This window comes from Symphalangus syndactylus, chromosome 10 (assembly GCF_028878055.3).
Source record: "Symphalangus syndactylus isolate Jambi chromosome 10, NHGRI_mSymSyn1-v2.1_pri, whole genome shotgun sequence".
Classification (NCBI taxonomy): Eukaryota; Metazoa; Chordata; class Mammalia; order Primates; family Hylobatidae; genus Symphalangus; species Symphalangus syndactylus.
In genome coordinates this window covers 118705093-118731441 of record NC_072432.2, presented here as the reverse complement: position 1 = coordinate 118731441, position 26349 = coordinate 118705093, and the positions used below count along the sequence as shown (strand labels likewise).

Genomic DNA, 26349 nt, shown 5'->3' with positions numbered 1-26349 from the left:
GCAGTTCACTTTCCCTAGTGATGCCTTTTTAATAGTAAAGGGGCTGAGGGAATAAATTGACTTGGAGAGAATTAAAAATCATTGTTTAATAGTTCAAAATATTATCCTTACACATCTATAAATCACATTGTGATAGAAAGATGGTATTTGACCAGGACCCGCAGTTCAGAACACCCAAAGTCTGCATTGTCACTGTTAGCATTTTGAAATGGTCAAAAGATATGTGAATTCAGAATACAGCCTGAGAAATGAACACTTCTAACCGGAAACTTGCCTTCAAACCTCCATAAAGAACCCTAGCCCTGGTAAAGTGAGTTAAGCCACATGCTGCCTGACTGCTATAAGGATTCCTTACTACAAGAGAGCAAATACTTAACCCTATCCTCTTTAGAGGCAAATAAATATGAGGATCCTCACTTTGGGATCCACATATCTCAGTGGTAGAGAAGCTGAAAGTTTTCTGACATGGTTACATTTCTGGTATATACACTTCATTATTTCTAGGTTAAAAAAATAATTCCAAGATAAAGTTAATTTTAAGAAAAAGAAAGGAGGTGGGGAGTAAGGCAGAGCATCATTTGCTCAAGTAAAGTTTACGTTGCCCCAACTAATGTTCCTTTCCATAGTAATCTTGCCCAACATTAATACTGGGGTAACCCAACCTTAGCAGTACTCCAACGCTCTACCACTGTAGTGGTGGTGGAGGTGCTTTACCTCTCTAGGTCAAGAGGCTAGCAAAGCTCTCCATTCACTCCTAGACAGTAGCCAACTCAGCCTACTCAGTCCCCGAGACAGTAAGTACCAAGCCTGCCAGGATCTCAGCACCTCCTAATAGCCGATGGGATCTGGAATCAGCTAGCAAGCCTATTAGTAACATGTCCCAGGAGGGCTCTAAGGCCTCTATTGGATTTGGCTTTAACCAATCAACCAATCCAAATGGGCTTCAGTGAGACCATCTGACTCCTTAGCTCCTGGCAGTGAATCATGCCAGTGCCAGGAGATAGTCTGAAAGATCCTTTTAAATAACAAAGTGAGATCAGTCAGTCCTCACAATTCCACTGCCATTGGAACATTGTCATTTGAAAGACTGGGATATCCTTAGAATAAGCTAAAATTAAGTCAGCTTCCTCAGTCCAAGCCACATTTGATCTTGGTTAATTCCCTTCCCCTCCCAGACCACCATTTTGGACCCCAAATTCCTCACTGCATAAGTGCATGTGATCTAGTCTTTTGCTTCCTCATATTCACTCAGCCTCCAGTATTCCCCAGTCCTTGACCCTGCAGAGAAACCTCACTGCAGTCACTGTGCCTCTTCTCTTGGCACCGCTGGCTGCCTCAGCCCCTCAGCATCAGCATTGGCTATAGTATGACCTCCATCACACCTGCCACACATGACAAGAACCGCAAAAGCTCCAGTCCCCAGGTTCAACCTGTCTAGACACATAGAGACTCTGGCTCCCCACCCCATCTACTTCCAGACTCAGATGTAGCACTGTACCACTGGGCATCAGTCTGCCTCCCCAGAAGTCAGTTGAGGGGGACAGTCAACAAAACATTGAGACAGGGATGAACCCTCAACAAGAGTCAGGATGAGGAGAGGATCCAGTGAATGAGTTTCCCTCCGTTTTTCCCAATAACAAAAAATGTTCTGAGACACAGTGCTTGGGATAGCCTGTGCAAAGGGGGGCCATATAGCTAAGTAGCTTGCTTCCTTTCCTCTTTTCCTGCCTTACCTCCCTATTTTCCTCACTCTTACAGCCCTGGGATTGCACACCTCTGTGCCCACTTCCCAAGTAAGGCATTACTGCATAAGCTTTGCTTTGAGTTCTGTTTTCTGGGAAGTCTAGGCTAAGATATTAGAATCATGATATAATTTAGATGTGGATAGATTTCAATCAATTGTTCTTCTCAAGGGATAGATAGAAGATGTTGATGGGAAGGTGTTTGAAGCCACACTTGGTGCACCTAGAGCAAGAGGAGGTCAAAGAACAATGAGAAGTTTTGGAATAGTGTTCATCTGGCAGCTGTTGGTCTGGCCTCTTGTAAATGCAAATATGCTGGGACTCCTCTTATTTCCATTGTTCAATCCCACATTTTGTCTGGTCTTTGACTGCTCTCTGACTGCTCTCCTGCCTCTCTTGACTCATGCAGTTTGTCTCACATTTACTGGCTCTTGCGGTCTCCAGATTTGCCTTGCACCCGTGCCCTATGTTGCTCAGATTGACTTTCTCGGGCTTCTGGCTTCTCTTCCTCACCTGTGGCCCCATGTTCTGGCATGGGACAGCCCTGACCCACTCCAGATGCTCAGCCAGCCAGCTCCATACATCTCAGCATGTGGCCATAATATCCTGTGCCCTTGAGTAGAAAAGAAATCTCTAGCCTGTGTCATAATGTGGGGAAAATTTTAATGAGATGATACTATAGGGAATGCAACTACTCCCCTATGCACATATTAGTTTCATACTGAAATAGGAGGGCCAGGTTAGAAAAACTAAACTCTTAAGTTAATGCCAATTGGATACTATGTTCTGGGTTAAAATTTTGTCAGTACACATGAACTATTTGGAAGGGAGAAGAGACTCAATCCTGTGAATCAATAGAATTTTCGTAACATTTGTGCCTACGTAGTTTTTCACCAAAAATTTATCAAACAGGCACATTTTAAATGAAATGCAGTAATTGCAATTGGTTTCGGGTTAATCAACCAAAGATAGCAGTATATTTGGGGAACAAATTGCTAGCTAGACATTGATCTGACTTAAGAGTATTAAAATTGGGGTAAATATTTTTTTTTTTTCTAAGACAGTCTCACTCTGTCACCCAGGCTGGAGTGCAGTGGCACAATCTCGTCTCACTGCAACCTCCACCTCCTGGGTTCAAGCTATTCTCCTGCCTCAGCCTCCTGAGTAGCTGGGATTACAGGCTCACGCCACCACACCCAGCTAATTTTTGTATTTTTAATAGAGACAGGTTTTCGCCATGTTGGTCAGGTTGGTCTCAAACTGCTGACCTCATGATCCGCCTGCCTCAGCCTCCCAAAGTGCTGGGATTACAGGCGTGAGCCACTGTACCTGGCCGAAAGATTTTTTTTTTTTTAAGGGTACAGGAAGTGAAGGTGAAAAGACTGAAGTGTAGTGACTGCTGAGTGACCAAACCTGGCCTTGATCCAGGCATCATGTCTCCCAGGGTAGAGGGTGGGGTTGGTGAAGCCAAAGGCAGGTTAATTTTTGGGGTCAAAGGACATTTGTGTTGTCCCTGGGCTTCTGGGTCATCTCAGCCTATGATGTTCTGTCAGCCACCAAACATGGGACATGAAAATGGATTTGTTCAAGTGATTCCAAGCCTTGGCACCTTTTTAAATGAGCAAGTGACACAGTGCCAGGCAAGACTCAACCTCTGCAAATGAATTAATTAGACTTTCAAAAAGAGCAAGTAGGCTCGCAGTGGTGTTTTATTACACAGTTTTCTAAGCGGTAATTGAAAAAGAAGCACTTGCTTTTAAATTCCCTCCTTGAGGTGTTAATTGTAGCAGGGAGGGTCTGGGGAGACAGAGAACCCTCTGTAAAGTGCATCGCTTCCTCGCTCAGGACCTGATGGGTACAGAGACTTTTATGCTTGTTTTGGGAAATTGAAGGAGAAGAGCAGGTCACAAGGCTGGCCGTGGGAGATCCAGCCATTGCTGTAATAGAGAAATTTTAAACATGCTCCTACAGTGCTCTGCTTCCAAACTACTATAGATCAGAAGGTTAATATGAATCAAATTTTTAAAAAGCACTGGACTTGATCCTGCCATTGCCGTCTGGGTAGCCTGCCACCTGTCTTCCAGTTCTCTCCTTTCTCCCTTTCCTTCCATCAAGAAAACCTAGTCTCTGGGCTACTGTTCAACCCAATGCTTCAAGTTCCTTAAGATTTGCTGAGTAGCTACGACATATGAGCCATTCAAGAGCTACAGCAGTGAATAGGATAGTCTGTCCTCCTAGAAGATGTAATAAGGGGAAGACAGGCATATGCCTTGAGTCTGAACAGATTCACGGCCCCCGTGGTATAAGAAATAAGAAAATGCAGTGGAAGTGATAAACCACGGAAGATGAAAGAGTTATGCATGTCACTTTTGGCCCACCTAGGGTTAGGGTCAGAGTTGAAAGTTATGAAGAAATCATCCAATCAAATCCCTTCACTAATGCTGGCCAGACACGGTGGCTCATGCCTGTAATCCCAGCACTTTGGGAGGCTGAGGCAGATGGATCACCTTAGGTCAGGAGTTTGAGATCAGCCTGGCCAACATGGCAAAATCCCATCCTACTAAAAATACAAAAAATAGCCAGGCATGGTGGCTGGCGCCTGTAATCCCAGCTACTTGGAAGGCTGAGGCAGGAGAATCACTTGAACTTGGGAGGCAGAGGTTGCAGTGAGCTGAGATCTCGTGCCATTGCACTCCAGCTTGGGCAAGACCCTGTCTCAAAAAAAAAAAAAAAAAAAAAAAAAAAAGGCCGGGCACAGTGGCTCACGCCTGTAATCCCAGCACTTTGGGAGGCCAAGGCGGGTGGATCATCTGAGGTCAGGAGTTTGAGACCAGCCTGGCCAACATGGTGAAACCCGTCTCTACTAAAAATACAAACATTAGCCAGGTGTGGTGGCAGGCGCCTGTAATCCCAGCTACTCGGGAGGCTGAGACAGGAGAATTGCTTGAACCCGGGAGGCAGAGGTTGCAGTGAGCCAAGATCACATCATTGCACTCTAGCCTGGGGGACAAGAACGAGACTTTGTCTCAACAACAACAAAAAAATCCCAAATCCCTTCACTAATGCTGTCGTGTCCCTGGACACCTGGGATTGCAATTATGTAAGATCAGTAAGAGCATAGGTCCTGGTGCCAGGTGACATTTTGAGTCATGGCTCTACCACGTGACCATGAGCAAATTACTTACCCCTTTTCTGTGTCCCAGGGTCCTCATCTGTAAAATGGGGATGATAATAGTACCCACCTCTTAGGTTTTTCATGAGAACAGAATACATTTATACATGTAAAGCACTTATAATGCAGCCTGGCACATGGGAAATGCTATCTCTATTCAAACTGGCTGAAGGACTGGTAGAGCCTCACAGAGGAGAGGGATGATGGAGAGGGACTCACGGGAGCCTCTAAGGGGTGGCAGAGGACTTTAGGAGACCCAGCATAGGACCAAGCCATGCAGGTGTCCAGTACAACAGGCACACACACATTACCCTGACGATAAGCCCACTCACCACCCAACCTCACTTTTGTACAAGGGAAAAAGAAAAGGAGAAAAAGGAGCCGGGATCAAATGAGAATTTATATCAAAGGCACAGAGGAAAAAAAAATCTGGCAATGGCCATTTATCTGAAAGTAAGTAAGTTTTTTTGCTATGGACACAGGAGAGCTTAAGAGCTAAGTCCAGCTCAGTTGCAGAGAAAAAGGTTCTATTCTGCACAACTGAGTTGGTGGCTGAAATTCATACCCAAGAATCAGATCAATGAAATTGCCCCATGCCTTGCTCACTACATTCCTGCTTTCTGTTTCCGCAGCTGCTTCCTCTGGTCATTGAGGTGTCAGCTCCCGCTGTGCCTCAGCCCTGCTGCTCCCCGGAAGCCCCGCCTTGCAAATCACAAAATGTACCCAGCACTCCCTCACCCAGCCTGGGTTGGCAGTGGCCCCACAGGACACATGGGAATGATGATCTTTAAGTCTCAGATGCTTCATGAATAAAGTGGATGTGATGGTGCCAAATCTGATTGAAAAGTGGGGAATCAGCTGACCTTTCCCAGGGATTAAAGCATCACCTGCTGTGCACGGGTTTTGTGATACATTAAGGCAGTAGCGCATGTATGGTACCAGGAGTAACATTTATGTTATTTTAAATAACAAAATAAGTGCTCAGGAAACAAATTATGTTGTAATAATTATTTTGTTCTTTGGGTTCTAAGATCTCTGATGTTGCAAAATACATATACGCGTGGGTTTCTATGAGGGCACTTCCATGGAAATGAATGTAGAGTTGTACATAGGAAAGCTGGGAGGAAAGCTGGGAGAGATGGGGGCAGCTAGAAATTATTCTAGCTAAACATAAGAACAGCCTGGAAGACCAGACACGGTGGCTCACGCCTGTAATCCCAGTGTTTTAGGGGTCTGAGGAAGGAGGATTGCTTAAGCCCAGGAGTTTGAGGCTGCAGTGAGCCATAATCATGCCACTGCACTCCAGCCTGAGCAACAGAGCAAGAATCTAACAGTAAAAATAACAAATAAAAAAAACTGCCTGCATGAAGTTTCAAAAAATCCCATTGTCCAGGGCACTCCACGACAATTACATCAGAATTTCTAGGGATAGGCTGCAAACATGAATAATTTTTTAACCCCCCAGGTGATTCCAATGTGCTGACAAGGTTAGGACCCAGCTCTGCAGTTTAGATCTTTGCTTCTCAAAATGTGATCGTGGACAAGCAGCATCAGCAGCCCACGGAGGGTGTTTGTTAGAAATGTGAAGTCTAATTTACATTCTCACCAACTACCTATTGGGTACTACGCTTACTACCTGGGTGACAGATCCATACCCCAAACCTCAGCATCACACAATATACCTGTGTAGCAAACCTGCACATGAACCCCCTGTATCTAAAAGTTGAAATTATTTTAAAAATAAATAAATAAGAAATGCAAAAATCTCGGGTGTCAACCCAGATCTACTAAATCAGATCTGCCTGGGAACAAGTTCCCATCCTACTAGGTTTTTCGTGAGGACGAAATGAGCCTATGCATGTCAAGGACTGTTGCAGATATGACCCTGCTGGGACATGGGAACTGTACTCTCTGTGGCTGGCTAAGCTTTGGTGATCCCTGGGCCTCGGTTTCCTCTCTGATAAAACAGGATGCTGAGCTAGACGATCACAGCCCTGGCATCTGATCAGTCTGTGGCCTTCTGCCCAAAGCAGCCCCTGATAAGCCATGGTCCCTCCCCCACCCCCGGCCCTGGCTGGGATCCCCAGGGTGTCCTGCTGAGGAGTCCAACCCAGGAGCGACTGAATCTGGCAAGAGCTAAAAATTAATTCCCTTCAAATCAATAATTTGCAATTAAGCACAGAAGACACTAAGGCCAAGGGGGGCCAGCTTCTGGAGAGAGGACAGCTGAGCACTTCAAGCCTTTGGAAATGAGAAGGGGGGGATGCCCAACCAGTTCCAAGCAAACAAATGAACATTCGGTTCCATTGTTTGTGAGGAAGCAGAGGGACTTAAGTGGTACTTGAAGAGTGGGGGGGGGGAAAAAAATCAAGAGATTATATCAGCAGGACTCAAAGCCAGGAGCTAATTTACTCTCAGCAGCCCTCTTTGCTCACACACTTCCCGTGGCTCGGTGCCCCCACTCCGCCATGCTGGGGCCCTCTGAAGCCTTTACAACAGGGCTTCACAGTTTGCTGGCTTCAGGCAGCACCCAGCTCATGAAAGAATTGGAAGCCTGCCTGGGTCCCCGCCCCATCCTCAGCAGCAAGTGTCAGACCAGACTGGGTGAGCGCCAGGCAGGCAGTGCCAATGGGGAGTGCAGATATGACAGAAGCAGAAGCTCAATGGAGCCAGGATGGAGAGAAGGTTGCTGCTCCACAGTGATCGCTGCAATCTGGGGCCCAAGCCATCCCATAGATCTCCAGAAATGTGCAGGAATATATAGAAATTCTTGAAACAAAATGGAAATGTGTTTAATTTTAGAAGTAAATGGATGCCATGCAGCCCTGGGAGGTGGAAGAGGCAAAAATACAGTATAAAGAACCACAGTTCTGAAAAGACAGGAAATTCAATGTACAGAGATTGTGAAACCAAATGCTGCTTTTTTTGAGTTTCCACAAACCACAGTAAAACAAGGAAGGGAATGCCATTTTTTCCTCCCATAACAATTTAAAAATGACTTGCCTATGAGTCCTTAATAAGTCAAAGCTAAACTCCTTGCCAGAAAGGACAGGGAAGGGAATGATACCTATTGAAGACCTACTGTGCGCTGGTGTCTGGGGCTTTAAAACAGCATCTCATCTGGTCCTCACAGTCCCATCTGGAGGTAGATTTTAGTATTGCCTTCATTTTACCTGGGAAGAAATTGCCCAGGATTGATGGCTCAAATCTGAAATAGGAATTGAGCTCCACTCTATAGAAAACACTCATCTGAAACATGAAGAAAGACACAAAAAACTACAAGACACCACTCCTACTTATGCTGTAGTTGGGAAAGCAAAATTCCTAAAGCAAAAAAGGTAACATCATCTGGCAAGTGCCACATGGGTAGAGCTGAAAAGAACAGTGGCATAAGCGTGAATAGGGAGAGATCAGCCAGGACTTGAGTGGACAGAAAGACACAGTGCACATTAGGGTTGAGGGGACCTTGAAAGAAAACATGGTTTGAAGGGTGAAGGGGAGGAGAAACATGCCAAGTGAAGGTAGCAGCTGGAACAAAGCCACGGGAATGAGGGTAAACTGGATCTGTTAGATGGTATGAAGACCATTCATGATGCATTTTTCTTTGAGGATGTTGTGATAACCTGGAATAAAAAGAATTGGCCCTATAAAGTTGTTGTCCAAATCTTTTTAATTGTGAAAGGAATTCTAAACCTAGCATATAATAAGGAAACAGAACTATTCAGTCATTTGACAATTATTTGCTTGTCTTGGGCCAAGACTCTAGGGCACAGCTGCTGGCTTGGCACGTTGTTAAGAGCTCAACCTCCTGCAGAAAACATGGAACCAGGTTCCAGTCTCTTAATAGGTGATACAGAACTACAGACTGAGACTCCCACCCACCTATAACTATGTCAGATCATGGTGTGCTGTACTGTTCTCCTAAATGTAGAGCTAGGCTCTGGGGAAGGTTTCAAGCATCTCATTCTAGTCCACTGGAGTTATTTCTGTGAGCACCCCTGGAGAAGAGCCAGATGTACCACAAGTCAACTTTACATACTGGCCAAACCCAAGTCATTATCCGAAGAGAAAAGAAGCAAGAGGAACCAGGAAGCAGCTGAAACACTCTATGGGAGAAGTTTTGCATCTCTATTCTCTGTGTGGGGTAGAGAGGAGGCTGGTTGAGACTTCTCCTCTTTTCTCTTCTTCCTCCTTCCTCTAAAGCAAGACATTCCATCTCCAAGGAGGAAAAATTCTGGTCTGGATTGTTTAAATTCCAGAACATTGTATTGGATGGAGCACTGTTCTACCGGGTGCAGCACCTAATAGAACAAAACATCCCAGGGCACATGAGTGCTGTATCTTAATACCAATGTAGCAGTCACATGAGCTATCCCAGGTTCAAGGTCCGTTCATCTTTTCTCTTCTCCTCCTTCTTCCCTCCATGTCAGAGTGGTAAAGATCCCTGAACTGCTCTGAGTGGTTCTATTTTCCCTATTTATATTCTATTTTTGCTCCCCTTTGGATGCACACTCTCTGTTTCTCTTGGGTAAAGGAGTCCTGGGAGGGACAGCATAGGCCAACTCTACTCCCATCATGGAAGCACTTAACTCTGTCTCTTCAGGGCTCCTTTTTGCTGAGTCTGACTTGTTTTTCCATTGCAGATGTAACGTTAAGACTTATACTTGGCTGTGGAGAGGAAAATACAAGAGTTCACATGATTTATTTATTTATTTTTATTTATTTAGAGACAGAGTCTTGCTCTGTTGCCCAGGCTGGAGTGCAGTGGTGTGATCTTGGCTCACTGCAACTTCCGCCTCTGGGGTTCAAGCAATTCTCCTGCCTCAGACTCTCCAGTAGCTAGGATTACAGGCATGTGACACCATGCCCAGCTAATTTTTGTATTCTTCATAGAGACGGGGTTTCACCATGTTGGCCATGCTGGTCTCCAACTCCTGACTTCAAGTGATCCATCTGCCTCGACCTCCCAATTATTTCTTTTTGAGGCTATGTTGCCCTTCCTGGTATAGGGGAAACTGTGGAGGGGACTCAGCCTAGTTCCTGGAGTCCTATATCGGGGTAGGAAATGCTAAGTGGAGTCTTACTCACTGCCATGCTTTGTATCCCCATGCACCTCCCTCCTCTGAGGAAGACCTAGTGAGAAGGAGAATTACCTAGACCAAGGCAGGATTCAAGTATTTCGGAGTACCCTAGGCAAATATAATGGTCACTGCTTCCTAACCCAAGCCCTTAATAAGACTCAGTGTCTGGGATGCAACACTCACCTGAAATCATCAACTCCCTGGGAAACGAGGAAAATTGGAGGTTCTATGCAAATCCCCTCTTCCCACTTCTCACCCCCTTCTGCGACTGAAGCACACACACAGACATGCACACACACAACGCGGCTCTACACAAATTAGATTGAGACGTTTTCCGGAAAAACAAACCATGGTTCTGTTTCCATGGAAGCAGTCGCAGGTCCCCAGTGGCAGCAAATGGCAGGCAGACGGCGGTGAGGGAGCTCACGGTGCGCTCTGGGCCCGCTCCTCGCCGCCCAGCTGAGCAGAATGCGCGGCGGGAAAGTGGGAGGCAGCCTTGAGCTGCACCAGAAAAACCAGGCCTCCAGGGAGACAGTGAACCCCAGCTGTGCCCCCTCTTTTGGGGCAAATGTACATCTGGGCACTCTGGGCACGGCTCCAGCCAATCAGCCAGGCTTATCCTCCCACAGCTTCTCACAAAAGCCTGCTCGCTCAGAGCAGATGGCAGTGCCAAGACGGAGGCTCCACCGAGATGGAGGCCACCCATGGGGCTGGCGCTGCGAGAACGTTGCTGCTCCTTGCAAACGCCCTTTGTCCCACCCCCATCTGTAAGGCACCCTGCTTGCCTCAACTCCTAAAGTGAGTACCCCAAATGTGGTTCGTGTCCTATGAGTGGTCCCCAAGGTGATGTGAGGTGGGGCATTCATGAATATTCTCTAAAAATTTTAAATGACATATTTATTGTAATGTGTGCTCGAGGAAAAAAAAAAAGGGAGACTGGGAATGATGGCTCATGCCTAGTCCCAGCACTTGGGGAGGCCGAGGTGAGAGGACCCCTTGAGGCCAGGAGTTCAAGACCAGTCTGGGCAACACAGGGAGACCTCATCTCTACAAAAAAAAAATTTTTTTTTAATGAAAATAAACACAGACTCCAATTTCGTTAATAGTATTGCTTAACATAAAACTAAAGTATATGTTTAAATAAAATGAGTCCATTTTGAGGTATTATGAAACAAATGATAGGATGGACATTTCACAGATACAACAACTAAAGAATGTGACAATTGGGTGTGAATAAACAAAGATTGGGAAACCTGTGTTAAGGAAAAGATTACAACATCCAAGGTCCTCTTTTAGAACTGCACAACCTTCCAAGCAAGAGGAAAAAATGCTTGAGGTGACAGGTACAAGATCAGGTCTCTGGAAAGGGGACCCCACCGAATTCTCCCTTGGGGCCAATATATTGGGTGTTCCCTTTGCCTCCCCTAGTTGACATCCAATGCCAGTGCCCAGCACACTTTGCTGGGGCTCCCAAGAGTGGTGTCAGATAGGATATTCAGCTTGTGGAATTGTGTTTCATACTGACCCCAAGCCTACCCTAAATCAATTTTCTGGTAAGCAAGACCAGACAATGCAGAAGGCCCACTTAGAACCATGACCTTGGAGCCAGCTCTAAGCAGCCAGCAATGTGCTCCTTTCTCCCCAGCCACACCCTGGCTGCTGTCAGCATTTAAGACTCAAATGCAACTTCTACGAAGAGGGTACCCCCACCCCACCCTGCCCAAACTGCACTTCCCGAGGTCTCATCACCCCAAAATGTAGTCACAAAAGAAGCAATAAAAGTAGACAAGAAGTAGAAGCTTCTAACTCCCTCTTCAAACCCAGCTCTATATTAGCTCCGGCTGCCATAACAAAATTCAACAGACTGAGTGCTTAAACAACAAGTATTCATATTCTCACAGTTCTGGAGGCTGGAAGGCTGAGATCAGGGCACCAGCATGGCTGGGTTCTGCTGAGGGCTCTTTTTCTGGCTTTCAGACAGCAGCCTTCTCTCTGTCTTCCCATGGCACTAATTCTTCAAGGCTACAAATCCCTTCATGAGTGCCCCACCCTCATCACCTCAGGTAACCTAATTATCTCTTAAGGCCCCGCCTCCAAATACCACCACACTGGGGAATACTGTGTGGTATTCCTCAAAACATGAATTTTGAGGCCACACAATTCAGTTTATAGCAACTGCTTTGAAGCTTCAGGAGAAAAAAGTAAGAACTGGACCATCAAGTCCCCATTGTAAGCTACAGTTGGCCCTCCATATCCGTGGGTTCCACATCCAAGAATACAACCAACCTCAGAAAATAGTGCCCAGGCGTGCTGGCTAACGCCTGTGATCCCAACATAGCAAGAATCCATTCTACAAAAAAATAAAAATAAATTAGCCAGGCATGGTAGCATGTTCCAGTAATTCCAGCTACTAGAAAGGCTGAGGCAAAAGGATGGTTTGAGCTCAGGAGTTTGAGTCTGCAGTGAGCTATGATTGCACCACTGCACTCCAGCCTAGGTGACAGAGTGAGAGAGACCCTGTCTCTAAAAAAATTTTAAAAATAAAAAATAAATTAAAAAAAAATTCGGTCGGGCATGGTGGCTCATGCCTGTAATCCTAGTACTCTGGGAGGCCAAGGCAGATGGATTACCTGAGGTCAGGAGTTTGAGACCAGCCTGGCCAACATGGTGAAAACCCATCTCTAGTAAAAATACAAAAATTAGCAGGGCATGGTGGTGCATGCCTATAATTCCAGCTGCTCAGGAGGCTGAGGCAGGAGAATTGCTTGAACCTGGGAGGTGGTGGTTGCAGTGACCAGAGATTATACGACTCACTCTAGCCTGGGCAGTATAGTGAAACCCCATCTCAAACAAACAAACAAACAGTAGGACAATTAAAAAAAAAACATAAAAAACAATAAAAATTTATATAGCATTTACATTGTATTAGGTATTATAAGTAATCTACAGATGACAAGGTATACAGGAAGATGTGCATAGATCATGTGTAAATACTACATCACTTTATACAAGGGACTTGAGCATTCTCAGATATGGGCATCTTGTGGGGAGGCCTGGAACCAATACCTCATGGATACAAAAGTAATCATACTTGTGACAATTCTATAAGGCAAGTATCATTTTTCCCATTATATAGAAAAGCATTTTAAGACTCAGATAGGTTAAGTGATTTGGCCAGGACTCTACTCAAGTCTATGTGACTCCAAATCTTGTTCTAGTTCATCGCTCAGCCACCCCCTTTTCCTGGTCTTCCTCAAACTCCATGGTGTCCTTCTGTGCCTCTTCAGGCCCCTCCCTACTTCCTCTGCGCATGTAGTCAGAAGGGGTCCCTAGAGAGCCCATCAATCTGAACCCCTGTAAAAGGCCATTTCCTCATAACACACCCTGAACATCTGTAAAAACAATTTCTCCTCAAGCTCACAACTCAACCTCATAATAAAAACTCAACATCCAATAGAGCCTTTAAAAAAAAAAACAAAGTCCTGATGGCATTTTAACTCCTAGAGGGACTTAGTGATGTTTATTTCCCAGTTATTCTGGGAAGATGCTTGTCTCTTTGGGATAGGGTTATCTATGAGGCACTGGGGTTTTTCTTTTTTTACACTGGGAAGAGTTTGTTGGTGTTCAACTGTATAAACTAGATCATGCTGCTGTAACAATCTCCAAATATCAGGCATTTTAATTTATTTCTCACTCACTCAAAGTTGGCTCCAGGTTTAGGCAACTTTCCAGGCAGCTAGCCTCCCAGTGTTGAGTTGACATTCCAGCAGCTTCCATCCCTTTCGCTTCCAAAATAGCCCAGACAGAAGACAAGACTCTGAAGAACTGCACATCAGCTCATGCTGCATTGTCCAAAGCGAGTCAGATGGTCATGCCTAACCCAAGGGCATGGCAATATACAACCCTCCAGGTTCCAGGAGGGAGCAGAGAACCAGAAATATGGGGAAGATGCACTATTTATCTGCCACACCGCTGAAAGGCTGTCCTCTCATCCACAAGTGCAGGGAGAAGCCTCATTGTCGACAGGACTGCTCATCTAAGAGTCAAGATGAGAGTCTGAGGCCCTTCTTGGCCATTTCTTAGCTATGTGGCACCATGGAAGTTGCTTGGCCTTGCTGAGGCTGCATTTGCTCATCAATGGAATGAGAAAAACGCTGATTCTGCCAACCTCACAGGGTCACTGTGGTGGAAAATTCAAAGTAGGCAATGAATGGGAGTGCTTCTCCACAAAAATGTGTTTCTCTTAAGTGGTAGTTTTCCACGTCATCTTTTCCCTCGTGTGGAAGGCAACGAATAAAAACAAACAACAAAATCCTAACCAGTTTCAGGCATCCTGAGTTCATATCCTCGCTCTCCCCTCTCTAATAAAGTCATTTGATCTCTGTGAGCCTCAGTTTACCCATCTATCAAATGGGTGGTGATGTTGGTCCCACCTATCCCTATATGAGACATTGAATGCAAAAGCACTGTATAAACTGTAACAATCTCTGCAAATGCAGAGAATCTTTATCCTCCCTTCCTTCTTGTACCTGGGATCTCTCCCCTTCTATTCACCTTCCAGTCATTCAACTTCTCAACAAGGTCTCCCATCCTTCAAAGGGCCTTTATTCAGGCTTAATCCCTCTCCCTCATACATGTACTTAACTTTCCACAGCATCTCTTCTTTGTTGACCATCAGACTTCCTGAAAATAAGGCTACACCCATGCCTGGTCTCCATTCCTACCTTCCACTGACTCTCCAGACACTTCCTATTTAGCTTTTGCCCTATTTGTGAAGAGTGCTTTTTAAAGGTTGCAGAATCTCTCCATTAAGTTTCTGTGAGTTTTACATGTCCTTGACCTATCTGCAACATTTGACAGCAGGGACCACCATCAACCCCCATCTAATCTGACTCATTCTACATCCTATCATCCTATCAGCTCTATTCAGGTCCTGCTGGTTGTCTCTATAACACATCTCTGTCTTATTAATTCATTCACTGAAACTTTGCTTATGCCCATCTTGGACTTTCCTCGCTAGCCCACTTGCATGTTTTAATGTTTCCATTTGTTATTGGCTTTATTCCTGAAACAGCTCTCATCCATCTCTTCCTCTCCATCCTCATTGCTCCTGCCCTGGCCCAAGCACCCAGTCAACTCTGGTGTGAACTTGCTCCCATAGCCACCTGACTGGTTGTTCTTCATTCTGCTATAAAATGAGAGTGTAATATTATATCTATCTACCATCAAGTCTTATTGTAAGAAGAAAATCTGTGAATTTAAAGTAGTACTGCTGGGCACCTGGTATTTATTAAATACAGTTCCTTTCCTTCTCCCTGATTAAAACACTGTGTATTTTCCTTTCCAGGATTTGATTGGTTACCATTCACCTGTAAAAAAAAAAAAAAAAAAAAAAAAAAAAAAAAAACCTTTCAAGCTTCTCTGTTTTCTTCAAACTCTGGTCCAAATATCTCTTTCCAGCCTCATATTTAGGGACTCTCACGCCACTTCCTCATGTCTCTATAAGAGACTATTCAGTGCTCCCCAAAAATGCCACCCATCTGTATCTAGATTGCACTCTTTCCTCCATCTGGAATTTATTTCTTCTGTTCTCTGAGGAAAAAAAAAAAAATCCTTTTGTCCCCTCCGCATCTCGATGTAAACATTAAATCCCATACAAAGCTTTCTCCAACCCAAAGCTCCCACTCCCAGGAACAAATCATTCCTCCTTAGCTCTGTTTTCCTGCACTTGATCCCAATTTCTATGGAAATGTAGCATTGGTCCCTTCTTACTAGAGTTACTGTGTGACTTGGAGAGTGGGAATAGAGCCAGGCTACCACTAAGGAGACAATTCACTAAAATGCTTCACAGGAGGCAAGGGAGCCTGGAAAGGGAAGAGCAAGGTAAATGAGATAAGAAGGCCACATTGAAGAGGAGCAGGAGAAAACAGGTCGACAGCTCAGGGGTAAATGGAGTCTTTTCTGCTGGAAGGCCAGGGTCACGGGGGGAACAAAATGGAAAGTGGAAATGGATTAGTGAAAAAGGAATCTGCCAATTGTGAATGAAATGGTACTCATCCCTGATTTCTTGTCTGCCTATTAAATAATGTCATATGTGATTTTTGCTGCTAATTAAAGATCCTCTCATAACTAGAGTTTGCCAGCCCATGCCTGCGGGGAGGGGGTTGGACTGTCCACTGTAACGTAGATCAGGCTAGATGGGCTTCATGGGCTAATGCTAAGTGCAGTAAGATCCCTCCAGCCATGGCTCCTGTGAGAGGGCAGATATGTGAGATATGTGAGTTGAGACTGCTTTAGCCTGCAAGCTCCCATAAACAAACAGCAACTGAAATGATAAGGGGTTTATTTCTCTCACAAAGCAATATCGGCATAGCAGTCCAGGGCTGGCGTGTGCCACCGAGGAACCAAGCTCTCCCCTCTCTCTCTCTCTGCCAGCCTTAGAGAGGGCTGCCAAGCTCAAGCCCCACACTCACAACAGGGAGGAGGAAGGAAGAAGAAAAGAGGCCTCACTTCTGTGATGTTTCACCAACAACAACTGCAGCCAGAACACAGTCACTCCAGACTGCTAGGGAATTTGGAAGGCGTGTTCAGATCTTTCCAGACTTTATATCAGAGAAAAGCAAATGAAGAGTATACTGGAAGTGAGCTACCCTACATCACCACCATGGCTGGCTTGAGACAAATTCTAGGATTGTCTCTCTTTCCTCTATGCTCTGAGCCCTCTGAATACAGGGTACTGGTTTAGCAATCACAAAACAAAATAAGCAACACCAGAGACCCGGTGGTATGTATTAATGTTCAATAAGTATTTGTTAACATCTCCTTGAAGGAAATTATGGGAATTAGTGCTCTATAGGTAAAAGTTCACGGCCAAAATGAGTCCTGCTGAACAAAGAATGTTCCTAAAAGCCACTGAACAAGGCTGCGGTGGAATCACTATTTCAGTGGGGATTTATTTCTACCTAAGCCTACTTCTAAAGAGATTGAGATCATATTGCATGATTAAAACAATCTATGAGCCATGCCTCATAGAAGGACAAGTATCAAAGAGGGGGTATGTGTAGCTGCAGATTCTGGACATTAAAATAAATGTGATCATGGGAGAAGATGAAAAAAAGTCAAATACATACCAAGAAGTCATGCAATGGAGCTTGATGCAGGCATTAAGATTCTATGACGGACTGTGGCCCAACTGAGGCCAAGCTGCTGGAGTCTCCCCATTAAAAAACTCCAGAGCCATAGGAAGACACTGAACACCTAATTCTTTTTTGTGCATCTTCCCATTGGACCCTCCTCAGGGATTTAAGCAAGCGTAAACAGCTACTATGCAGAAGGCATGGGAATAGGCAATTCCATATGTCTCATCTGATTTCTGAACCAAGAGAGGGATTGGTAAAATTAATTTTGGTTCTGCAACTGGCCTGCCTGGATATATACCAGGAACAGGCCTGGAGTAAGAATGCAAGAAAGGCTGCCTGGAAAGAACACAACAAAATATTACCTTGTGATTATGATAATTTTATAAAGTACTTAATTTTATAAAGTACTTTCACTCACACTGTCATATTTGTCATTCAACATAAGTATTGAGTAGTTTTCTGGTGACTGATGAAAAGAAAGGAAAAAGTTCATTCCTACCAATAATGAGCTCAGAGACTAAAGGAAGAAAGGAAAGAGGGAGAGAGAGAGAGAGAGAAGGAAAGGAAAGGAGAGAAAGAAAAGAAAAGAGGAGAGAGGGGAGAGGAGAGACAGGAGACGGGAGAGGGGAGAGAAGAGACGAGAGAAGAGAGACGAGAACAGAGAAGAGAAGAGAGAAGAGAGAGGAGAGGGGAGGAGAGGAGAGGAGAGGAGAAGAGGAGAAGAGAGAGGAGAGGAGAGGAGAGGAGAGGAGAGGAGAGGAGAAGAGGAGAAGAGGAGAAGAGAAGAGAGAAGAGAGAGGAGAGGAGAGGAGAGGAGAGGAGAAGAGGAGAAGAGAGAGGAGAGGAGAGGAGAGGAGAGGAGAGGAGAGGAGAGGAGAGGAGAAGAGGAGAAGAGGAGAAGAGAAGAGAGAAGAGAGAGGAGAGGAGAGGAGAGGAGAGGAGAGGAGAGGAGAGGAGAGGAGAAGAGGAGAAGAGAGAGGAGAGGAGAGGAGAGGAGAGGAGAGGAGAGGAGAAGAGGAGAAGAGGAGAAGAGAAGAGAGAAGAGAGAGGAGAGGAGAGGAGAGGAGAGGAGAGGAGAGGAGAGGAGAAGAGGAGAAGAGAAGAGAGAAGAGAGAAGAGAGACGAGAGACGAGAGAGAAAGAGAGAAAACTGCAGCACAGTGGAATGTGCTATGGAAGCTTAGGGTAGGAGAGGCTGGCTCTCCCAGCTCTTATCAAGGAGGGAGTTTTGGAGCTCACAGAGACATCTGAGCTGCAGAAAGAAGCAAGGAGAGGCCACCCAGATCCAGAGACAGAGTAACAGGCCATAGTTACACAGTTAGGGGTCAATGTGATGTCCCTGTATCCTTTTATGAAGGCTTCTTTGTAAACTTTAAGCTTGAAGGAATTTCTGTCCTTGCAGCCAAATGACTCCTGATTACAACAGCTCTGTAGGCATCTCCTGTTTCTTGGCAATCAGACAGAAAGGCCCGTTCTCTCACAGGATCTGTGAACCCTGGATTCGCCTGCTTGGCTCCTTTATCTGGCCCTTTAACCTTTCTAACTGGTGCTCTTCCTCTCTCATCTCACTGAAGTCACCCCCTGGTTGCTATATAACAACAGTCTGGCCCTTATGCAGCCGTATTATCATTGCTGTAACACCCCTCTTTTAAAGGCCAAGAAGATAAACAAGATATTTAACTAATCAGATAGGCTAAATCTTACAAATCCACTAATCCACACAAGTCCAAACAGCCCTCTTGTCCTGATAACTCATGCATAACCAATTATACAAGCAAAAAGCAGAAAATAAAATGCACTCATAATCCCATTCCCCAAATATAACCATTGTTATCATTTTTAGGGTATACACTTTCAGGCTTTGTTTTATAGACACTTACAATTTTCCTTCACAAAAATAGGGTCATATTAAAGTAACTACTTTGTAACTTGCTATTTTCACAACTGTATTAGTAATGGTCATTTAATTACAAGTACCTAGTAGAAATCAACTTCAAGATGGCTAAAGCAAAAAATGAAATCAAAGCATCAGATGGAATTTAAGGAAGAATTGACCAGACAGGCTGCGGGAGGGACAAGCCTGGCTTTCTCCTCCTCCTCCTCCCATTCCCTCACTTTTCCTTCATCTCTCTCTGAACATCTGCCTCATCTTTCCCCAATAATTTAAAAGTTTCTTCATTGTGTCTATAGGTTTTAGCTCAGGCCTGATGTTAAATGTTTTCTTAATTCAATTCTTTTTCAAAGTTTACATTTCTCCCCCTTTCAAAGAACCATGTCTTTTATGGTTTTAAATCAATTCTACCATATTTCTGTGTTACAGTTTGCTAATTGTTTGAAACACATTCATTCCTTTCTTCTAGTTTCCCTGGGTTCATTTATTGTTTTTCTCATCTCCGTTATTTTCAATCTCCCTTTCAAAAACTGATAAAGGCAACTGTGAACTTCCCCAAGCCTCCTTCTCTACATGATGCTCATCCTTTCTTACACAAAGATGTGGAATTGATGAGGCACATTAGAGAGGTGGCTACTGAGAAGACTTATTGCCCCTGGAGTAGCACTTCTAGAAACATAGGCACAGAGTCCTTCAGACTCTGCCAATGCTTTATGATTTTAGAAGGTCCTGAATTTAAAACCAAGAAATGGCCAGGTGTGGTGGCACACCTATAATCCCAACACTTTGGGAGGCCGAAGCAGGTGGATCACTTGAGGCCAGGAGTTCGAGACCAGCCATGGCCAACATGATGAAACCCTGTCTCTACTAAAAATACAAAAAATTAGCCGGGTGTGGTGGCACGTGCCTGTAATCCCAGCTACTCGGGAGGCTGAGGCAGGAGAATTGTTTAAACCCGGGAGGCGGAGGTTGCAGTGAGCCGAGATCGCACTGCTGCACTCCAGCCTGGGTGACAAAATAGGACCCTGTCTCAAAAAATAAAATATAAAGAAATGATTGCAGGTCTACTATTTTCCAAACATTGTGCTAGCCACGCTGACAAACATCCAGAAAGGAAGAGAGTATTAACTTCATCTTACCAATAAGGTAACATATAGGCAGAGAGCTCACATGATCTACCCACTTACACAACTAGTCAGTGACAGAGCTCAAAGATAGGCCTAGATTTAACTAACCCCAGATTGCATGCTCTTTCCACGACTAAATATGTTTCCCAAACAATTCTGAAAAGAACCAAAATCATAAAGAAAAGCCTCCCTGAAGTAGCACTATCTAAAGCCAACAATACTTTTTAGGATGCTTATATTTAAGATCTCTGGCATCATAGAAGTGGGTATTTTATCTTTATCCATATCCATTTATAGATATATAGATAGTATCTCTATCTATAATAGCCAGGTATTTTTCCATCATCTGTCAAGGTATTTTTCTTGATTTTCTGAGAGATGAGCTATGAGGATGTAGCAGAAGCAGCTGTTTTGGAAATACTGCCTTTTCTTTGTTCTGAATGCTATTTAAACATTGGCAGGGGGCCTCATTAAAGATGAATCGTTGAATTAGCAAGTAGTGTTGTAGCTAGAAGAGACAGCATGTGCTCCTGTGGTGAAAACAGATTTGCACAAAGGAGGGAAGGTTCAGGGGTAGGTGGGGGCGGGAGGTGGACAGAGGATGAAAAGACCCAAGACATGGCAAAGTCGTGTGTTTTACCGTGTTCTCTAACCTACCCACTACCAGAGGAAAGCACAAAAAGGCCAAAAAGCGGCCTGTGAGCAGCTCCATCTTTCGGATATATGAATCTGGAAAGGAAGCCCTTCACTCTAGGGCAATTCTGGTTATTAATAATACTCACTCCCTTCCCTTTATGGTAAATGAGTGACCTGCAGCCTCAGATGACCTAAACACTTGGACACCCAGCCCGGTGCAGTAGCTCACACCTATAATCCCAGCACTTTGGGAGGCCAAGGTGGGAGGATCACCTGAGCTCAGGAGTTCAAGACAAGCCTGGACAACACAATGAGACCCCAATCTCTACTAAAAATAAATAAATTAGCCCAGTGTGGTATTGTGCACCTATAGTCTCAGCTATTCGGGAGGCTGAGCCAGGAGGATTGCTTGAGTCTGAGAGGTTGAGGCTGCCGTGAACTATGATCATGCCACTACACTCCAGCCTGGGCAACAGAGTGAGACTATGTCTCAAAAAAAAAAAAAAAAAAAGACTTGGGTGCTAACACTGCTTTTCAGTTTGAAGTGCCAGGAGTGCTGTTTAACAACAATAGCAACAAGAGGTGAATGATTCTAAGATATCCCCTCTCCCCACTCTCCTCCCAATGAGCCCTCTCTGATCTTGGAGGTGGCAAAGAGGTATTGGTAGTTTTATTTCTTTGAATATTTGTTGCAATTTCTACATCATCTCCCATACTTATGATGGCTTCAATTTGCCTCTGGGTTTAGAAATGCAATAGGCAAGCCAAAGGCATCTCCTGTGGGGTGAGTGATCTCACCCCAGAAGTTGAGACTCATCCCTCAAGCAATGTTTCACTGGTGTGTCATTTCCCTTGGCCCTCTTCTTTTCCCTGAATTTTTTATGTCTCGTAATTTGGGGAGGGAAAAGTGGACAGTGGGAAACTGATGGAGAAAGAAGAAATGAAAGAAACCAGTATTGAGTCTCTACTAAGTTCCATCTATTATTTATTCTTAATAGCAACCCCAAAGGAGAGAGTTTTATTCTCATTTCTCAGGAAAACAAAAAAACAAAAAACAAACAAACAAAAAAAACTGAGTGTCAGAGAGAATAACTTGCCCTAAGTTGTGCAGTGGAGAAATAGCCCAGTTGGAACTCAAAGTCACATCTGTTTGACTCCAATCCTATGCTCTCAATTTGCTAATTCTCATAGATAATCATGGCTATGTTAAGAGAAAGGATTTGTGTATGAGTCAGTAGCCTAAACTGGGGAGCCTAGAAGGCCTTGTCTCCAATGACCTCTCCCCCACGGGGACCTGAAGAAATTCCTGGCATGAGTCACCAACAGGAACTCATCTTGCTCCCTTTCCTTAACTCCTGCCATCCCAGCTCCCGGGGCCACTGACCATTTGGGCAGAAAGTACAAAAGAGTCAAGATCCAAACAGCCAGGGCCTGGAGAACAGCTGCATCCCAAACTGTTCTGGTTGCAAAGGTCAAGCTTCCTGCCTTGCTGAACTTCTGTGCTCCAGACCTTCAGCCGGGACTAGGCCCTAACATAGGCCCCTCCCTCCCCAGGCAGGCTTCCTCCTTTATTTCTCCTCCAGAAGCCTGTGCTCTTGAAGTACAGATGGGGATTGATTTACAAAGGACCGAGTGGGTAAGCTACACTAATATGTGAGTTGAGAGGATGCTGGACGAGGTCCCTTGTCCCCAAACATCCATCACATTGTTTATCATGCAACCTTCTCTCTCCGAAGGTTTGAGACTTCTTTGAAGTTGTTTTTTTTTCTTTTTTTTGAGATGAAGTCTCACTCTGTCGCCCAGGCTGGAGTGCAGTGGCGTGATCTCGGCTCACTGCAACCTCCACCCCCGGAGTTCAAGTGATTCTCCTGCCTCAGCCTCCCAAGTAGCTGGGACTACAGGCATGCACCACCATGCCCGGCTAACATTTTTTGTATTTTTAGTAGAAACGGGGTTTCACCATGTTGAGCAGACCGGTCGTGAACTCCTCACCTCAGGTGATCCACACACCTTGGCCTCCCAAAGTGCTGGGATTACAGGCGTGAGCCACCACGCCCGGCCATTAGAAGCCTTTTATACCAATGAGAATACACCCGCGAGATGGATCACACCATAGGTTATCATCCAGGCTCTTGGGTCACCAGGATTCAGCTGGGGTCACTGAAGTGGATGCAAAAAGAGATACAAACCAAAAGACAAATTCCGATTTCCTACCAACGTGCACAGAGATGGTCCTGCTGATTACTCTCATTTAAGGTTCAAGCACGAGCCCTAATAAGCAGTAAGTATCCTGCACCTTTCTCAAAAGCAGCAGAAATTACAGAGTATCGGAGCCAGCTGCCATGGGAGGTTCAGAGTAAATGGTCCTTACCCTGTGTCTGCTAATACAGCCTCTTTAAATTAGCAGCGTCAGGGACCTCATGGCCCCCACTCCACCCAGATCAAACCAAAAAGCCAGTTAACACAGTTGAAATATCCAGAATAACCCTGCATATCGGAAACCTGAAGACCTCCAACAGGTGCAGCTCCATTCATCCCCTCAGACTTCTGGCCTTCAACTCTCTACTTCTCACGCCAATGTCTTCACTTTTGCTCATGCATTGAAAACATCTGCCTATCCCCTAATTCCCTCTTTTCAGGTGGCCTAATAGCTAACTACTGCTTTCACTGGGCCCCAGGTGCAGACCAGCCTGGAGTCTGCCGCCCCTAGAATCGGTTTCCCTGGGGAGTCACCAAAGACTCCTCGGGCACTGTGTTTCTTTGTTCATATGTTGTGATGTGATGTCCTCACCAAAAGGCACTTTGTAAAGGCATCTCCAAGGACCTCCCTGCTCTGAGCTTCCCAACCCCTTTAAACTCACTGGCCTGGCCATACCATTCGAATGGTAAAATGAAACAATACACCCTTCTGTCTAAAGTCGACAGAGCTGAGTGGAGTCTTTGCTCTTCCATCTTTATTAGCTGTGTGACCTTGGCCAAGTTCACCTGTTTGAGTCTCAGTTTTTTCATATTTAAAATAGGAGGATACTACAAAGCGCACAGAAGCAGTATGAGTCTTAAATGACTAATGTACAGAAATGCATCTATCCATTTATGCCTGGCACATGGTAAATAATCAGTTTCCTTCCCCTAAGCCCCAAGCAAAAATTGGCTGCCATTTCTACTGAACAATGGACCCAATTAAATTGGTTTATTAGCCCAGCTGAATTAATGCACATTGTCAAATCAGAACATCAGCACAACCTGCAAATAATCAAGACGCATTTTTAAGCGCAAACTGCATAAGAACTTGGCTATGGTTACAGAGTAGAAATAGGTAAACATTTGTCACCTTCTGTAGTTAGCATAGAGATGCAAACACCAAAATGGTCTCCTTTTGAAAACAAGTTATAGTATTAAACTTATACTTTGACTTTTTTTTTTTTAAAACACAAAAGCCATTTACTTCACTGTGTGGCATCACTGATTGTTTCTTTAAATTTCTCAGTGTTTCAACTGATGCTTGGTCTTATTTTTTAAAATGCAACCAACTCATTTTCTGTCCATAGGGAGAAAGGAGCAGAAAAGGGCCAAGTGCCTGGAAAGAAATGCCTGGATATTAATCTCCTCTCTTTAGAGATTTAATACTGCACAACTTTATAGCCAATAATTAGTCAAGGTGCTGCCTTAATCAGGAAATACGGGGAGAAGGACCAGTTCATGATTTAAGCGAAAAGGCTTTACCTATGACCAAAAGCACTCCAGGACAAAGACCTCGCTCCAGCTGCCCGGTTGTGTGGCTCAGATAAAGAATGCATCTCTCCTAAACTGACGTTGCATGACATGTCTAAACAGACAGGCCTTCAGTTTAGGAGGTTTTGTTTCCTACTGTTCTGTACCTCTGCCTTCCCTGTACTTTCTCAGGTTAGGTCATTAAAAAAAAATTGTACCAAAAAATGTACTAGAAACTATTGATTTCTGTTGTGCTAAAGCCCCTGACATTCAGGCGCGATGAAGATATTGCTGTGGACCTTGTGAGCTTTCTCATACTTCTCTTCTGCTTATGAGGGTCTCTGAGGATGGTATTAAAGATATTGTAGTTCCCACTTTCTGACTGTGGGATATCATCAGGGTCTCTCCTGTGTAAAGAATAATTATCAGCACTGCTGTTACCTCTAGTAAGTGTGTAATTACATGCTCGGTTTTGTGGGCTCTAGGCTGTGCAATTTTAAATTATACAATGTCAAATTCTCTCTCCCTCCCTCTCCCTCTCTCCCTCTTTTTTTATTTGAAAGGGGAGGTGGGTAATTTTTTTTTTTAAGAGACAGAAGGAGGAGTGAGTGTGGAAGCCTTTCCATCCACACCAGCCGAATCGACAGTGTGGTAACCAGGGAAGGTCAAACCCTGCCTCTTCATGCCAGGATGTCAACCTAGGGGACGCCTCTTTAAAAATCAGAATGTACTTGGCAGTGGATGGGGTGACATTAAGAGGGGGGAAGTGTTGCCCCCCCTCTCCCGCAAAATGGTGGAGATGGGGAGATTAGAGGGCTGAGGGGATTAATGTAGGAAAAGGAGGTGTATGTTGGGTGTGTGGTGATCGACAGCAACATCTACAGGATAGGGGCATGGGGGCAGCATAGCCTCCTCGCTAATTCCCAGCCAGAAATTAAAGTGGCTGGAGCCTAACTGCGTGTGAGGTTTAGGGGCTGATCGGCATCAGCTCTCAGACTGGGAAATTAGCCTGAGCGTGATGAATAACCTGAGGTGAGGCAGGCAGCCACGCAGGCGGCCACGCGTTGGGATCCCGAGGCGCTAGACCGCACCGGCCTGCGTGGCTGGCCAATCAGCGTGCGCCGAGGAAGCCCCGCCCCCACCCCGCCCAACTGGGGCCAGCCCCAGTGCGGCAGGTGCCGCCCCCAGCCCAGTGGATTTGGGTTGTCCTGGGCTTCCTTGCTCACTGCAGAGCTGTTGTCCTTCTCCTCCCACTACCCCTCCAGGGCGTTAGGGGAGGCTGACTCTTGTGCCTACCTCCACCCTTGAAACCATCCAGACTCCTCCCGCTGCAGACCCTGGCTTACATGTCTATTTTATAATCAACTCAGCCATCCAGGTGTTAACTTATTCAACAGTGTGGGGACTCAGAAAACAATATCGCCAAACAAAGGCTTCAGAGACAGCCTCAGAAGCAAAAGTTTTTCTCTCACCTCCTGCCCTCCTCTCTCTCCCATCAAGGTTAGCCATGGAAACTAGAATCCTTCTTCCCCGAGGCCAGTCATAGAAACCAGAACCACTTCTTCAAAGCCAGCCATAAAATCTAAAAATATTACTCTAAACTTCCTCTGCCTTTCTGTGTAAAAATAGGCCATAAAGAAATTATCTGACCTACCCTTATTTGACTGTAGGTCATAGGACGGCCCCCCATTCCAGAGACAGCCTGCCCCACGCCTAGAAGGAAGGAATGTACACTCAGAAAGGCCAGGAAGGATCTAGACAGACAGGCCTCGCTGGGTTTCCTAACTCAGTCTGTTAGCATTAGAACACACCCATTTTGTCCAATCATGTTTCTACATGGCTATCCATACT

At 45.0% G+C, this 26349-nt stretch overlaps 1 long non-coding RNA gene across 1 annotated transcript in view; it reads right to left on the bottom strand.

Annotated features, from left to right (window-relative positions):
- LOC129491428 (uncharacterized) overlaps positions 1-10273 on the bottom strand; it is a 146802-nt gene extending 136529 nt beyond the window's left edge. The window contains exon 1 of the long non-coding RNA XR_008660551.2: positions 10179-10273. This is a non-coding gene — a long non-coding RNA (uncharacterized lncRNA). The remainder of the gene's footprint in view (positions 1-10178) is intronic.
- Positions 10274-26349: the final 16076 nt, after the last annotated feature.